At 47.4% G+C, this 17,524-nt stretch overlaps 1 protein-coding gene across 1 annotated transcript in view; it reads right to left on the minus strand.

Annotated features, from left to right (window-relative positions):
* Positions 1 to 16,944, minus strand: part of SAXO4 (stabilizer of axonemal microtubules 4) — a 164,248-nt gene extending 147,304 nt beyond the window's left edge. Inside the window, exon 1 of the mRNA XM_078683715.1 lies at positions 16,831 to 16,944. The gene's annotated coding sequence lies outside the window, so the exon portion shown is untranslated. The remainder of the gene's footprint in view (positions 1 to 16,830) is intronic.
* Between the last annotated feature and the right edge of the window lie 580 nt (positions 16,945 to 17,524).

The raw sequence follows: 17,524 nt of genomic DNA on the forward strand, positions 1-17,524 counted from the left end.
ATAATATTAATAGCTTTAGTGGTAACAATTTCTTATGTAAAGGGATATGAGGAAGAGGCAAAGGTAACTGATGTGAATTCTGTAGAAACGCTTTCACCTACTGTTGTTGGTGAAAAAGGGGAAAACACTCAAGAGAAAGCGTTATTAGCTGCAGAAGCCCGCAGGTTACACGTAGATGAGTCCCAAGGAGACTTTAGGTCAAATGCTTATGCTAAACTCTTATATGAATACGTGGATGCCATGGAGGTTAAGAATTGTTATGTCTGCATGCAGTTGCCGGCGTCTGTAGACGAAGGAATTCGATATCATCACCTCCCGCTGACATATGGCATTACATGTAGCTTATTGCTTAGTATATTTTATGAGAGAGATAGTTTTGAATACTATTTCTCCAATTATGATTCAGTGTTGCCAGAAGTCCCAAATTATAAGCAGATGAACAAATGGGATTACTGGAAGAGTGAAGACAGATTGGCCAAGTTCTTCATTCCTTGGATTACCTTAGATACTTCACATGCCCGTAGAAATAACCTGACATGCAAGGTGTCAGAAGTCGAGAAGAAGTTCATAGGGCAAGTGGATGATCGTTATAGGAGACAAAAGATTTTGAAGAAATCAGGACAATGGAAAACAGATTGGACCGAGGAAGAGAAGGCACACAAGAGAAAGGGTAGTAGTGGTCCAATAGCTTTAGATAAAACGCAGAGAGGAAAGCTATGTCTTCACCGAGCCAAAACGTATTATGAAAATGTATACGTTGGAGAAGTCGACTGTGAACATGCTTTCAATATAGAGTACTATACTAAAGATTTTCTGAAGGGAATGCAAGTAATTCCAAATGTGTATTTTGTATGTGGAAGAAATGCCTACGTGAGACTACCTGACAACTGGTATGGATCATGTTACTTAGCAATTGTCTTCCCCAAAATATATCATGCACAAGACTTAGTGATCATTGAGGGCAAGACATCTTCGAGGGGAAGGAGAGATGTAGGAGATGCAGAAATGGTTGGAGATGTCTTTGGAGCTATGTTCCCTCTTTTGGGAGTAATCCTTAATGATGTTAAAATTAGACGACTGGCAACAGTTGTCGACAGGTTGTCTGCCAGCACTGCTCAGTCCTTAATGCTGGTAGAAGGAGAGATGCAATCGATAAGGGCTATGGTTCTTCAGAACCGTCTTGCATTAGATGTCCTACTAGCAAAAGAGGGCGGAGTCTGTAAGGCTTTGAAGGTCCAGGAATGTTGCACTTACATTCCAGACAATTCAAAGCCCCTTGAGAAGGTTATTAGGAACATAACTAATATTCACAAGGAGATCGAAGACTTGAGTAGAGAAAATGTCTGGGAAAAGGTGGGCCACGGAATGAGTGCAGTTGGAGGGTGGATTTCCACCTTAGGCAAAAGCTTTGTGTGGTATATTCTAAAACCTGTCATCATAATATTGGTCTGTGGGATCATATTGTGGGGATTGGTGAGGGTATTCAAATGGTACCGGGCAAGAAGGACAGAAAGGGCCCAAAGAGAGCAGCTGCAGAGATTGGCTGCCATACAAGATAATCAGTACAGGAGTCTGAGGGCTCTGGAAGCGCAGAGACAAGTTATGCTACCAATAACTGCAGTTTAAATGTTAGTGATGACCCCGAGAGGTCATCAAAGGGGGGAACTGAGAGAGCGCAAACTGACCTAAATGTATGAGTGCATCACACTTACCTGTAGTAAGCACAAATCATGAGGAGAAATGCCATGAGTGCTAATAATATCTGCAATTATATTCTAAATGTATAGCTAATATAGAGATTAAGTAGAAGTGGAACTAATACAGAAATGTGTGACGCTATATGATTTTATTAGATGTAATTATTCCTGAATCCATGTCGTGTAGCTGTTAAAATGTAAGATGGTAGGTGGTTAAACGCAGAATGTGGTAGGCCTCAGGGCCAGAGCTGGAGGGAAAGGGAAGATGTTTCTTTTCACGACACAGATTGTATTAATGTTTTGGTCATTGCATTAATGGGCCAGGATTTATAAAATGTTTATTGAATAATAGAATAAGAGTATTAACATGCTTTAATTAATGAAGAAGTTGAATGCTATAATCATTATGAGAAATATTGTAGGCCTGAAATGTTTTAACGTTGATTTACACGTACATGTCTGGGCTGAGAAATGTTGTAAGCCTTTATTTTGGAAGTCTATGAGAGTTGGGTTCTTGGCTGCAGATATCTGTCTGCAAGAGGAAAGGGGGGATCCAATTATAAATGAATGAATAGAGGTCTGTTCAGTAGACGGCCCAGACATGGAGGAGGGTTCCGGAATGTTTAAGGGGTATCAGCGGGCCGGAGAAGAGTCTGAGAAGCAAGGTCAACTCTAACGTATGAGGCCCAATACAAAGCATCATGGAAAAAGCCAGAAGCTACACCACGTGAGGGGCGTCTCGAAAGGGGCGTCTCAAATGTTGTTGACTGTTTTGTATTAGGGACAGCACCCCTGGGTGGAGTTAGAGCAGATACCTGAGGACCCTTCAGAGAGCGGATGGGTAGGCAGAGAGGGGTCATGACTGGAGAACTATAGGTTTTCACCAAGAGACTTAGAGTGAGTGACTTCCCTTGGGGTCATTCACTGCTGACACCTTTGTTAGGTTGGGATTTGGTTAAGTAGGGATACCATCTAGAGCAGGGTAGGGACCGCCTAACCTGTGCGTTTTCCTCCAACTTAAATGAAGGAGAGATATGCGTCAATGCTGATAGCTTTATTATTCTTAGAACTTGTGTTAGTGATTTCCGTTGCTCGTCTGAGGGCTTTCCGAGAGCACATGTATATAATTGGACCTGTGTACCTCGTGAATCTCATTCTGAGATGCCTGTATTTGCAGCTTATCATTTCCTTACAATAAACTTTTGAAAGCTAGAAGTTGTTTGTGATCTTTGGGAGTAGAGTCCTTTATTGGGTGAACTAACTTGGAAATGGATGTACTTTGTACCTTAAAGACAGGCAACAAAGGTTCAGTCGACCAGATCGAGGTTTAGATCAATAGTGCTAAGGTATCGATCAAAATCTCGCCCTTCCATATCTATATCTGCTACCTTCATGGGAGGTCTTCCGGCCTTTCCTAAAAAGGCACATTAATGTCTCAGGCTTCATGAAAGAACAAAGACAACTGCACAGACATAGACTAACTTTAAAAGCATGGGAGACTTTAAACATGCCCAGGAACTCAAGGCTGCATCTTAAGTCTCAAGGATTTAGGTCCAATTTCTGGGCAACATTTACTCCAGGGTTTCCTGTCTTTTAGCGATTTATTATTGTACATTTGTCGACCTTGATATTCATGTGCTGTACCATAGCAGTGAGCTGCAGGTACAGACAGTTTCAGAGAGAGTGTGTCTGAAACCAAGGGCAAAACTTTCAGCTAATTTCATAGTTAATGAATGAGAGGACTCGGACAACTAATCATAAAGTGTCGGTTAAGAGCACAGGGCAGTAATCCAACATACAAATCACAGGCATGAATGCCAAGGTATAAATATCAATCAATCATTACCATTTGTAAAGCGTGCTACATACCTGTGAGGGTCTCAAGGCGCTGGGGGGCGGGAGGGGAGGAGGGGGGCAGCTACTGATCGAAAAGCCAGGTCTTGAGAAGTCTTCTGAAGGCCAGCAGGTCCTGGGTCTGACGAAGGTTGGTAGGGTGAGTGTTCCAGGTCTTGGCGGCGAGGTAGGAGAAGGATCTTCCCCTGGCGGTGGTTTTCCGGACGCGAGGAAGTTGAAGTTGAAGTTGAAGTTTGGGATATTTGTAGAGCGCACGTATACCAAAGAGGTTTCATGGCACTAGTACCGTGCAGTTCACATAAAGACCAACTTAGACCTCAAACGCTCTGATGAATAACCAGGTCTTCAAACCTTTGCGGAATTCCAAATATGATGGGGAGAATCGGAGGTTGTCAGGGAGGGCATTCCAGAACCTGGGCGCCAAGAAAGAGAAACACGACCCCCATGTTTCCTTCTGACAAAACGAGGAACAACCAAGAGGTTCTTGGACGAAGACCGTAGGCTTCTAGAAGGAGTATAAGTTAAGAGCCTGGATGCCATATAATGGGGAGCTAAGCCCACCAGAGATTTAAAAATAAGACATCCTAATTTAAATTGCCATCTGTGAGTGACCGGCAACCAATGCAATTGCCTCAGGAGCGGAAGGGCATGGTGGAATCTAGACCGACTATAAATCAGCCTAGCTGCCTGATTTTGGATGAGCTGAAGTCGGCGCAATTCATAGGCAGGGATGCCAATATACATAGAATTGGCATAGTCCATCTTAGAGATGACAAGAGCAAGGAGGATAGACTTCAAAGAGTCAATAGTAAAAAAACTGGAAACTTTCCGAATAGTACGGAGAGATAGAAAGCAAGAAGAAACAATCATACTGATCTGGGTTTGCATCGACAGGTCTGCACTAATTTTAATGAACAAGCTTTTCACGGATTTAGACGCAGAGGGGGCAGGTCCAAGAGAGGGAGGCCAGAAGTTGGAACACCAAGGATTGGGCGAGCCTCCGATCAAGACTAGCTCCATCTTGTCGGGATTAAGCTTTAGATGGTTCGTGCACATCCAATCTTGAATGAAAATCATTGTGTTCTGAAAATGGGAAACAGAATCAGAGGAGGCAGAAAGGGTAAAAATAAGTTGGAGGTCATCAGCGTAATTAAACACTGTGACCTCCTGCTGATGTAAAGCATAAATTAAAGGAAAAATATAAAGATTAAAAAGAAGGGGAACTGTGGCGAGGGCAGAGCGGAGCCAATGAAGGCCTCTCAGGTGGGGTGTGATGTGGCTGCATTGGGGGATGTTGAGGATCAGTCGTGCTGAGGCGTTCTGGATGCGTTGCAGCCGTCTCAGGAGCTTGGTTGTTGTTCCTGCGTAGAGGGCGTTCCCGTAGTCCAGTCTGCTGGTGACCAGGGCCTGGGTGACGGTTTTTCTCGTGTCAGGGGGGGATCCATTTGAAGATCCTGCGGAGCATTCGGAGGGTGTTGAAGCAGGAAGCGGAGACGGCGTTGACCTGCTTGGTCATGGAGAGGGCGGAGTTGAGGATGACCCCCAGGTTGCGTGGGTGTTCGGTGGGTTCTGGGGCCGTTCCTAGTGATGTTGGCCACCAGGAGTCGTCCCAGGCTGAGGGGGTGGGGCCGAGGATGAGGACCTCCGTCTTGTTTGAATTCAGCTTCGGCCTGCTGTCCTTCATCCATTCGGCGATAGCCTTCATTCCTCTGTGGAGGTTGGCTTTGGCGGTGTGGGGGTCTTCCTTGAGGTATATGATCAGCTGGGTGTCGTCGGCGTAGGAGATGATATTGAGGGTATGTTGTCGTGCGACGTGGGCGAGTGGTGCCATGTAGATATTGAACAGCGTCGGGGTGAGGGATGATCCCTGTGAAATGCCGCAGATGATCTCGGTGGTCTTGGAGCGGAAGGGTGGGAGGCGGACGCTCAGGGTTCTGTCAGAGAGGAAGGACGTGGTCCAGACCAGGGCCTTCTCTTGGATTCCGGCGTCATGGAGGCGTGCTGTTAGGGTGCGGTGGCAAACTGTGTCGAAGGCTGCTGATAGGTCCAGAAGTATGAGGGTGGTTGTTTCTCCTTTGTCCATAAGGATCCTGATGTTGTCGGTGGCGGCGATGAGGGCGGTCTCGGTGCTGTGGTTGCTGCGGAAGCCAGACTGGGATGGGTCCAGGATGTTGTTGTCTTTGAGGTAGCGGGTCAGCTGTCTGTTGACTATCTTCTCCGTGACTTTCGCCGGGAAAGGGAGCTCCAATGAGCTTCCCTTGCTAGTGGGAATAGCACCATTCATTGTTTATTTATGCGGTTTATGAATTTTCAATGATGATACGCATGCAGTAAGATACACACTTTATAGCAGAGTACTGGGAGTAAAATCCACTGGTTTAGAAGAGAGATGAAATAAAGAAAACAACCAACCCTCTGAAGCATTGTGAAGGGTGGCTGGTTAGGGAAAGTGGGATGTTGGCGATGTAGGGGCCCCTCATGATACCGTGCGAGGGGCTAATGTTTTGTTACCCCATTGGAAAGAGAGAGGGGTATGTTTTGTTCCGTGTTGCATGTAATGTGCCTTTCCCACTGTCACTCTCCCCAGTCTCTTCCTTTTTTTGTGTGCCCGATTGTAGTCTCCATGTTCTAGTGTCTCCCTGTCCTAACACCTCTTTGTACTGATTTCTAGTCCCAATGTCTTCCTGTCCCAGTGCTTTCATGTTCAAGTTTCTCCTAAGTTTGTGGCTTTTGATCCTCCCATCTTCCTCTAGTAGTGTCTCCTTGTTCCAGAGTGTATATTTACTGATTCCACTGTACATATTTCCCTCTCCCAGTGTGCTCATTTCTTCTCTAGTTTTGTTTCTCTGCCCCATTTTCTTTTTCCATGCCCCAGTGGCACTGGCGTAACGAAAAGTGAGGGGACCTACCTGCACTGTACTTAGGGGGGCCCCTCCGGGCTCAATCAGGAGCTCTCCCGGCCAGAGTTCAGTGCCGGGGGCCCCCTTGGAGCTAGGGCCCCCCTGCACCGTGTGGGCTGCGGTGGCCTGTGTTACGCCTCTGCCCAGTGGTTTCTAATGTCAGTTTTCAGTATCAAAAGCATCGTTCCACGCGCTAAGGGACACATTTCCATGTAGCAGTCAGTGTGAGTGTCTCCCTGCTCCACTGTCTTATTGATAATGGGGCAGATTTACAAGCCCCTTGCGCCACCCGTACGTCACTTTTCGCATGTTAAAAATGGCACAAAAGTGGCGCAAGGGGCTTGTAAATAAGGCCCCTAGGGGCATATTCACAAGCCCGTATCGCCACCACAACGTCACTTTCAGTGACGTTGTGGTGGCGATAGGGGCCTCGCCTTAATCACATGTCAGTGTTAAGCTACTTAACGTGGCTTAACGCTGCCTTGTGAATAGGCCACCTTTCACGCTGTGTTTAGCTTGAAAGGGGCGTGCAGTGGGTGTTGTGGTGGGCGTTCCATGGCCCCCAGCAAAATCTGATCACAAAAATCACCAATGAGATATTGCACAAGATTCAAAAGTGGTGCAGATAAACCTGACAATGCCTCAATCCCTGGCAGCACAGCACCCAGGATAATGTGCTGTGTTGTAATCCAAAAGAAGTCCAAAGGTAGCCATGAAGTAAGTTATAGGTAAGAGGTTTATTAAGCTAAGTTACAGGATGGCAAGTAAGATATTAAGGTCAGCAGTTGAGCCCCAGCAGGAGCAGCATCCTTGCTGCTCAGCCCACACACTCCAACTGTCTCTCAGTCAACTCCACCAGGCCCTCCAGCATTCCACTGCCTCATCAGACATTCTAACATTCCACACACACATCACATTCATACTGGCTGAGCAGCATGGAACAGTTAGCTAAGGGAAAGAATGTGAAGCAACAATACACGTTACAACACATCTCCTTCCCTTAGGGAAAACAATTAATAATATTACAATGTACACAGGAAGTACACACCTTTGGATATCATCAATACAAAAGGGACATACACAATTTACAAACAACAATTGCAAATTTGAAATAAATAAATACCAAATCCCTAGACATTATGCCACTGTAATATTATGCAGGACTGGGAGATTGGAGAACACCGCTGAGGTGTAACTCCCTCACCACTCACCCCTTTCTGCACACCACACATAGCATACCTGACAGAACAAGACGTCTCAGGTAAAACACTGCACAGGGTACACGACCCTTGAATGCACACCTAGGTAAAATACCAGTACAGGGTACATGACCCCTCAACAGTCCCCTAGGCAAAACCCAGCATAGGGTACACGATCCTTCAACACACACCTAGGTAAAACAACAGAACAGGGTACACGACCCCTCAACACACCCCTAGGCAAAACACAGCACAGGGTACATGACCCCCTCAGTGCAACAGAATTCCACAAAGGCAACACCACACACCTTATAATACCAGACACCCAAGCATCGCACAATACACATACGCTAGAAATTAATGATAGCCTCACTAGATCAGCACCACATAGGCAGAACAACACCCAGTAAGAATATGGCATACAAGATAGCAAACTAAGCACTGCACACAATGGCACGTGGCATAAGCAACAACAAACCAAGCAAGAACATGGCATACTTGGCAGCAAACTCAGCAAAATTTAGCCCGGCGTATATCACCCATGGCAGCAAAATTGAACAAGGCACATAACTATATAATAGTGATCACGCAGCAAGCATGGCACAACATAGCACATTGATAGATAACCAGTACATCATGTGGCCTGAAAAGATGAGAAAAGAAGACAACTAGCAACTCGGAGGCGCAAATAAAAATTTATTTCCATGCTAAATACCAGCATCACCAAAGACAACACAATAGAAGTGAAAAACATTAAACAGTTCTCAATATCATAGTTCCATATTATCTCTGATGCAACTCTGGTGAGCGATATCTCACCCAACCCATTGCAAAAATAGCACCAGAAAAAACTTGCCGGGAGTTTGATACCCACTCGCAGTTGAGTAATTTCTGATGGCCACAGCACTTCAGTCCTCCAACAGTATAGCGATCTGTGCTAAAGCAGACAATGAACTCATGATCCCAGTCTGTTGCAGCATAGAGCCCGGCGATGCACGCTGTACTATCATGCCGATCACAACGCTAGCTTCTCTCATGACTTCAACATCCAAAACACAAGAGCGCCACAACGCTGTTGATAAAGAATGTGACAACTCCTACAAAACAATCTTTGCCTCAGACATTTCCGGCACCCGCTGCACCCAGAGCAGCCTGAAGAGCAACCTCGGGCTTCAAAGATGGCGGCACCCACAAGTGAACAGCATTGGGTGGCGTTGGGTGGTGCGTGCTCCTCCAATGTCGCGGGACAGCACTACGTCATGGGACAGCTTGTGCTCCAGGATACCAGCAGACATCAGCACAAGGGCTTCACGCGACACCAGTAGGTTCGGTAAGGTGTGCGCGCACCAGTAATTATGTTAGTATGGCGTCCCATTCAAATGTCATGTATCACAATAGTAAATGGCTCACACTTCCCTGAGAATTTTATAGACCCACTCAGCAATGTAAAATGGTGGACGCACTGTTCGCCACATTAAGGGCTTCCGATGCTAAAAAATAAAGTCAATGTCACTGGATGTCGCTGCTGGCTCCTCCATAGTAAGCACCTCCTTAATCATTAGTGAACTCCCTTCACTTTTTGAAGTACATGCAGCAAGGAACTAGTGGCTAACTCCACAACAATATAGCCTTATTCCAAAAGTCAACCTATTTGTGGATCACTTGTTCAAGTACTTTGCCAGTCTTTGTAGATGTCAGATTCACGCCCTGACAGTGGGTTGTTCAGTGGTTGGCCAGTCTATGTCATCTACAGTCCTTGTTGATGAGAGATGCACACCCTGGCAGTGGTTTCTCTGGTGGTAAGGAGACTGGTGAGGCTTACAGGGCGTTCCTCTTCTTGTAAATTTCAAGTTTCTTCACCTCAGGTTCAGTAGTTTCAGGTACATTTAATCTTTCACAACACGCAGGTAATTTTCTTCAAATCGCCACTATTGTTGTAATCCAATAGAAGTCCAAGGGTAGCCATGACGTAAGTTGTAGGTAAGAGATTTATTAAGCTTAGTTACAGGAGGTCAAGTAGGATAATAAGATCAGCAGTTGAGCCCGATGAGGTGGAGCCTCCTTGGTGCTCAGCCCACACACTCCAACTGTCTCTCTCTCAACTCCACCAGGCCCTCCAGCATTCCACTACCTCAACAGACATTGTAACATTCCACACACATATCACATTCATACTGGCTGAGCAGCAGGGAACAGGTAGCTAAGGGAAAGGATGGGAAGCAACAATATACGTTACAACATGCTGCTTGGATAAACTCTGATAAAGCTGCGATGGGCCCACCAGCGATAAAAAATTCAGGGATAAGCATCGCCACGCCTGCAAGTCCCACAAGTCAGGCGAGAAAAATCACTATAAAAGCGGCAGCAAAAAATACAAACAAAACACATACAACTGCGAAGCACCATGGAGGTAGCCAGAGCAAGTACAGAGGACAACCAGAACCCCACAAGCCCTACGGAAGACCAGCCTGGGACCATCATTGGGGAGACGGTGGCAGGAGTTGGGGGACCGGACACTGCACAACAGGACCTGAGCCAACAGCAACAGGGTGAGTAACGACCAGGGACTTGGGGACGGGGGAGATGGGCACAATGGCACACATGCACAATTAAGTATAGCACATCTGCGGACAAACCATGCCCAAGAGTCACAACTCCGAACAAGAGCCCAATTTACCCAAGTCTGCAACATCTCAGCACTCTATAAGCACAGAAGTGAAAGGCACACCGCCTGAAAGGGATAAGGGCCCGCAAAATCAGAGCTGAAGGGGGAACTCACCCACAATGAAGCACACACACATAAGAATCCGAGCACCTCAACATTGGCAACAATGTGGTACAAACTGCAACATTTTCACAACATAACAGAAGGCACAACTGCTGCCGCTCGTGTGCAGAAAATGGCCAATCGCATTTGGCATAGCAGGAACCTGTGAGATGACAATGTACAAGTACAACCTCACACCTGTGATGGTGTAGACATGTCAACTGTCCCGCATCAAAAAGGCATCTCCTCACAAATAGTCACAATGTACATTGTCATGCAGCCTGTTAGTAAACTTGTACAATGCATGAACATACATGTAAACACGATGTTAATTTGCATCTCCCCTTCACATTGCAGAGGGAGAATCAACACCTTCTGCAGAGCAGACCCAACAACACAGCACTGATGAGGAAAAGGACCTCCCCAAGATCGACATCGACGCCCTCCAACAGATGATGGACAGCTCCGACACCCCACCTCCAGGAGTATCGAGGAGACCCAACCCCCTGCACACACCACACAGCACAAAGCACCCAACACCACGGCTGTCACCCAGGATCCCCACGACCAACACGTCATTCCAACGCCGTGTATTAGGGTGCCAGAAGAAGATGGCTGATCAGTTGCGGGTGGGGTTCGACCTCATGTCAGCCACACTCAGTACTTTGACACCCACGTATAGCATCTATTTTGATCATTAGCGTCTCCTGGTGGGAGTGCTACCGGGCTGTGACGTAGGGTGGGGGAGGGGCAGGTTGGGGGAGTAAACACCAGAATACAGAGGAATGCAGGTAGGTTGACAATTAAATCAATAAAACGAATTCCGTTGCGCGCTGCATCACCAATTGCGATGCAGTGCGCTCAACGAAATTCATTTTATTGATTGAATTGTCAACTTACCTGCATTCATCCATATTCCAGTGTTTAACACCCTGCCACCCTGCCCCTCCCCTCCCCACCCCACCCCACGTCACTGCCCGGTAGCACACCCACCAGGAGCCGCTACTGACCAAAATAGATGCCATACGTGGGTGTCAAAGTCCCATCAGGGACCACTTACAGTCCCTAACGGACACCCACTGTCCGCTCCATGCTCTCCAACAACCCATGGCTGACATCGCTGGAGTCATGACTCTGAGCCAAGAACAACTGTCTATTCAGAGTGGCTCCAGCGATGTCACCCGGGAGTCGGGACACCTAAGGAGTATGATGGAGAGCTTGGAGCGGAGGCAGGCGGAAAGAATGTTTGCCATAGCAGCACACCAGCGAGATGTAGCTGGGATCTTCCATTACCTTCAGATCCTCTTCATGGCATTGCCACCACAAGATAATAAATATAACAAAAGGAGGGAGGGAGAGAGACAAGTGGATTCAGTCTCCCATCGTAATTCGTTTAAACAAAAAGGAATCCACTCAGATAGTGGTAGTGATCCCTAAAGTAATGAGGAGCACACAGTGTTGTTTAAATGCCCCTCACACACCAACAGGCCCCTTGGTGTCATGCTTCATCATCGGGGCCTTCGCACCCCTCTACGGGATGCGGCGTGCTACGACTCACGGATACGTAGGAGCACTTGATAGTGAACTATGTGTAGGTGTGTGTTTAGGGAAAAAGGGTGTGAGTAGTGAGGTGAGGTGAAAAAGTGAAGGTTAATTAAAAATACCTGGCTCGTAGGAAAAAATTATTTATTGTATCCTCGGCTAGTATTGTTAAAAAGGTGCAAAGTAAGGTTGACAAATATACGTATTAGGGTATATCAACCACTAAAAGGCGTCAACATGTTTCAGAGTACAACGACTCCTTCTTCAGGACTAGGATATGCACGTTATCCTCACCTTACTCACATGGATGTAGAATGTCAAAGTGTATTCTACCAAAAAAACTAGGTGAAATGTACCTATCAGTGTTTATTATAGATAAGCTCTGTTGCGCCCAATTGGCATTAGAAGAACTTATAATTCAAGGTTTTCTGACCTCATGAGCCTAAGCGTAGTATTGGGGGATTCCTTCCTCACTGCTCAATAAAGCAACGGTTACTGCACGGTCTATTAGACTGCCTTCCCCTCAACGCGGCTCCGACGCCTTTTAGTGGTTGATATACCCTAATACGTATATTTGTCAACCTTACTTTGCACCTTTTTAACAATACCAGCCGAGGATACAATAAATAATTTTTTCCTACGAGCCAGGTATTTTTAATTAACCTTCACTTTTTCACCTCACCTCACTACTCACACCCTTTTTCCCTAAACACACACCTACACATAGTTCACTATCAAGTGCTCCTACGTATCTTTGAGTCGTAGCACGCCGCATCCCGTAGAGGGGTGCGAAGGCCCCGATGATGAAGCATGACACCAAGGGGCCTGTTGGTGTGTGAGGGGCATTTAAACAACACTGTGTGCTCCCCATTACTTTAGGGATCACTACCACTTTCTGAGTGCATTGCCACCACAAGGCCTGGTGCAGATGTATGCTGCTGCTACCACTCCATCCACATCTCCGCTCCCTGAAGTGTCACACAATGCTGCAGACATTCCACCTCCGGCTCCTGATGTGTCACTGCCACACAGTGATGCAGACAGAACACCACCACCAACATGTGAGGCACCTGACACATCAGAGGACGAAGATGATGATGAATCTGGCTTTGTGGTCTGAATGAAGTGGTAGCATTCATCTCCGCCATATGGCCAGTTTCAGCTTGGTTCTGCCCTCTGCATCATGCCCTGGAATAACACCTTCCACTGTCCCCCGATACACTCAGCGACACTCGCCTTGGACCTCTACATAAACTGCCATATTTTTTCTGGTCACCAATGACAAAGCAATAACACTGAGGACTGAGGTCTTCCACTTCTGATGAACTTGTCATTCCCTAAAGGACTCTGGCTGGCTCTTCATGGGGCAACAAAGTAAAGTGGGGTTTGCATGGTCCTGTACTGCTCCAGGTTAAAAAAAACACTGAAAGTGAATAAAACATTATAATTCACACAGATGTGTCATGGCTATGATCAATCAAGTATGTAAGTATGGATGAATGTAGGGACAGTGATTTTCTAGGTACTCCCTGGGTAATGCAATCAATGCGCATGTATGGCTGTGACCCAGATAGGCGTGAGACACACATTGTCATTCAAATCAACACTCATCACAGTTGAATACAAGTGAAGGTAGGTAGACTTTATAAGCCTATGCATGTTAGTTTGGGCAAGATAAGTGCCACAACGTGCAGACCAATGCAGCAGTATGTCCGAATGAGGTACGTTGCCAAGCGCAGCTGTTCACTCTGAGGGAGTGACTCACCTTTCACAGGTGTCTGTTAACCCGCATTGTTGTCCGCTCATGTAGTCGGAGTCCAGGCAAATGTAGCCATGTCCACTGTTGTTGTGGGATATGTGACCAGATCTCCAACATGCAACAAGTTGTTGGGGCATGTGCAATGGGTTCAAATCAGTTGTGGCTACAGGTAGGTAGTTGCTCGTCCATGAAAGCAATTGCAGCTTCATAGGCCGTCATTTCCAACATGAGGTAGCTGTCAACTTCATCAAACAGGAGGGCAAGTCCAATCATTAGCCGATCCAGACATATGTGCTGCGTCCACCTCCTTCCACCTATTAGCACTACAGCCCAATAGGGGAGCGGTTCAATGGCGTCACTGCACACAAGGATTTGTGCAATCTCCCAGGTCCAGCTGCCAGCATGTATGCCAAGTAGCAAGGCATCCCAGAAACGGGTATCACAGTGTCACTCCTGGCTATGTGCCAAAAGGGGGAGTACACACATGTCAAAATCCAGTTCATCTACCGTCCTCTTGGATAGGGATACATCCATGCACCACTCGAATATGCACGATAGACAATACAACACAGGTGAACACAGGTGACGTTGGCAAGGCGGAAGCTTAGACAATAACTGATCCACAGCACTGCCAATGGCAGTTGCCCCAGGAAATGCAGCATACCTGCGCTGTAAAGTTCCACATGACAGGGGTTGTGCATGTGTCTGGGATGTTCTGCCATTGCGTCAGTGGCTCTGGTTGAAGCGGCACTGTTCTGACCCGCGTCAGTTCTGAGGATGAAATGCCACAGCTCAGATAAATGAGTTGTTTTAGTGTGCAACAGTTGTATGCCGCGGATGGTGTGGGAGTAAGTGTGAAGGCCATTCCATGCAAGATAACTTCGAGCAAGGACTTCTGTCTTTGGGGTGTGGATATGTGGTCTTTCGTCGGGCTGTGCGTAGTGTGGGAGTCACCATCAGCAGCTTTAGTATCTGTCAGGGGGTTCCGGGCACATGCAATCCAAGGTCGGAGGTGCAGATGTGCTCCCGCCTGATAGTTCAGACAGAGGAGCTTTCATCCCTAATTTTAGTTTGTCATCTGCTTGCGTTCAGGAATTGTGAAGTGGCTTGTTGGGGGTGGGGTGGGATGTGTACAGCTTTGGCATTCATGTTTGACATGTCTAGCATGTGACAAATGTGCGGCATCACTGTGTGCTACGTTGCCTCACAGCTGCTCCTCCCTCCCCCCGAGCCTATTTACTTGTGTGCGCTGCACGGTTGCATCACTTGCACTCCTACGTCACACCATTGTAATGCCTGTCTACACATGTCCACAAGGCTGCCAATGACACAGTGATGTTGGCCGTTGAAGGTGGGTGGCCACTGAGTGTAGGCCTATGGTAAGGATAGGGCGGACACAGATGTAGAGTTCATGCCTGGCTGAACTCGCGCTGTGAGTAGGGCTAGGCATTTGGCTCATGCTGCGGCAATACAGATACACACAACACTTGGCATGTATGAGCCAAGACCCTGAGCGGTTTTGCACACCTTCATTTCTCCGTTCGTGCGAGCGCGCTCCCCGGGTGCATGCTACATTGCAACATTGTCGATTGCGGGCCAGGTGGCGCAGACACTACAACATAGACACACGCATTAGTTACTTCCTGGTGCAGGCCAGAACTGAACCACGCCCTGAGCCCAGGGCAAATTCTTCACACCCCTGCGCTGGACTGGTGTACGCCGGCCCAGCTCACTCCGCTTACGCTTACAGGGAGGGGACGACAAAGCTACATATCCAAGGTCTTAGTCACTGCCTGAGCTGACATGGTTGTGTCCACAGTATACAACACTACGAACACAATCAGTATATGTCCACATGGAAATGTCTGTGCTCTGCATACTGAAGTCTGTCCAGCAGATGACCGCCACACTTGGCATTGTGTGCATTCTTATTCATTGGTGACTTACCTCCTTCACACATACTTGGTTCCTACCTCTCCCCACATTCTGCAATTGTGTGGCTGGGGGCCATGCCATTTTTGGAAGGTCAGATGTTTTGTTCTGCGCTGCCTCGGTGGGTGTCCGGGGTGTGGGGGCTCTGGGGGGAGGTCCTAGGGGTGGTGGCAGTGGGTGTGGTGGCCCTCTTGGGTCTCCGAGCTGCATGATCAGTGGCTCCATGACATGTGTTGGTCTTCAGATGTGGCTACTGCAGGTTGTCGTCCTGCTTAACACCAGTAAAAGGTAGGTGTTAAATCCTGCTGCTAACACGCCTTATCGCCTGTTTTTGGATCGCATCGCAGATCTGGCTGGTCGTTGAGAATGTCGAGAAGTTGTGTTTTCATGTGTTTTTGCACGGGAATGCCTACTCTGCATTTCATTAGCATTAGTTGTCGCTGTCATCCGTGGCAATGTTTTTTGCGGCAACAATCGCTGGAAAACTGGCGATGTCGGCAGTTTGCACCAGATTGTGAATAGGGCGATAAATTTATCACCACTTTTGCGGCGCTAAAGTGCTGATAAGTCGGCAATAAGTCCTTGAGAATATTCCCAGTGTGTACAAATAGTGATGTGCGCAGCAATCATGTATATATGCGGTGTAGCTTCCCAGGGGCTGGCATGTGGAGGCATAGTCGGGTCACCAGCCCAAGGCCAGGATGGGTGCAAGTGTGGTCCTAATGCATACACGTTAACATACCCCACCAAGATGTGTTAGCACGTCACATATACACGTGCACATGGACACATTCCTCCATTAAATCGTCCACTAGACCTAATGTCCTCAATGGATAGTGAGCCTGATACAGAGTAGTTTCAGTGAGAGGACTACGTTCATTTTCGCAAAATATACACTGTTAATTGTGTCTTCTGAAAACATACCTTCGTCTGTCGACCGTAAGTCTCAACAAAAATACGAACATGATGCGTAAACAGGTCCACAACATATATTTACACAACGCCATAGTGCAAGACTGGGGTAGTGGGTAAGAAATAGGGTGAGAAGGAAGCGGGTGAGCCTCCGGAATGGAGGGGCAAACAAGTAAAGAGTAGACCCAAGGAAATAAATGAGTTACACAAGTACACCAAAAACATTCGAAAAGCTGATAGCCTTTTTTGGGGGGCTCCGAGTTCTCACCTGCCAGCCGGGGCTAGGATCAGAGGAGAGCAGCGCTCCCCAGACACCCGCTGACTGCAGGAGCAGAGGAGGCCGGGCCCGCGGTCTGCTCCAGCCTGCGAGGGACGCGGGGCCAGGCTGGAAGAGAACACAACACCTGCAGCCTGGCAACGGCGTCCCTGGCAACGGACCCAAAGAACAGGACACTGCAGCAGAGGCACTGGAGGTCACTGCACGCAGCTGAGCCAGGGGTGGGCAAGCTACCAATGCCTCACACATAGACGAGCCAGGAACTGGGTAAGGGCCTGGCTGCCCTAAGGCTGAGGAAAGACCGGCCCTATGGAACGAGCCATCATGTGTCAGAGACATAGTTTCACTTTCTTGTTCTGCATTTGATTAAACATAAAAGTTGTTTGTAATCAGAACAAGCAATTTATGTTTCATTCTTATTAATATAGTGTTGCAGGACTGGCTACTCATTATGCAGGGCTGCTTATGTTTTTTCAAAACCAAGTTGCATAGTGGAGGTGCAGAGAGGGCAGTGCCTTCAATTGGGCCTGGGAACCAAGCCAGGTCATTGGTCACAGCCAAGCCCGTGCCTGCCCTGGCTTGTCCAGCTATCTACATGCAGAACCACTGCAGACTGCAACACCAATCGCAACAGCAGAGACTATTGTAAACTGCTGCAGACATTGCAGCTTATTTCACCCCACTG

The sequence above is a fragment of the Lissotriton helveticus genome, chromosome 3_1 (genome assembly GCF_964261635.1).
Source record: "Lissotriton helveticus chromosome 3_1, aLisHel1.1, whole genome shotgun sequence".
Taxonomy (NCBI): Eukaryota; Metazoa; Chordata; class Amphibia; order Caudata; family Salamandridae; genus Lissotriton; species Lissotriton helveticus.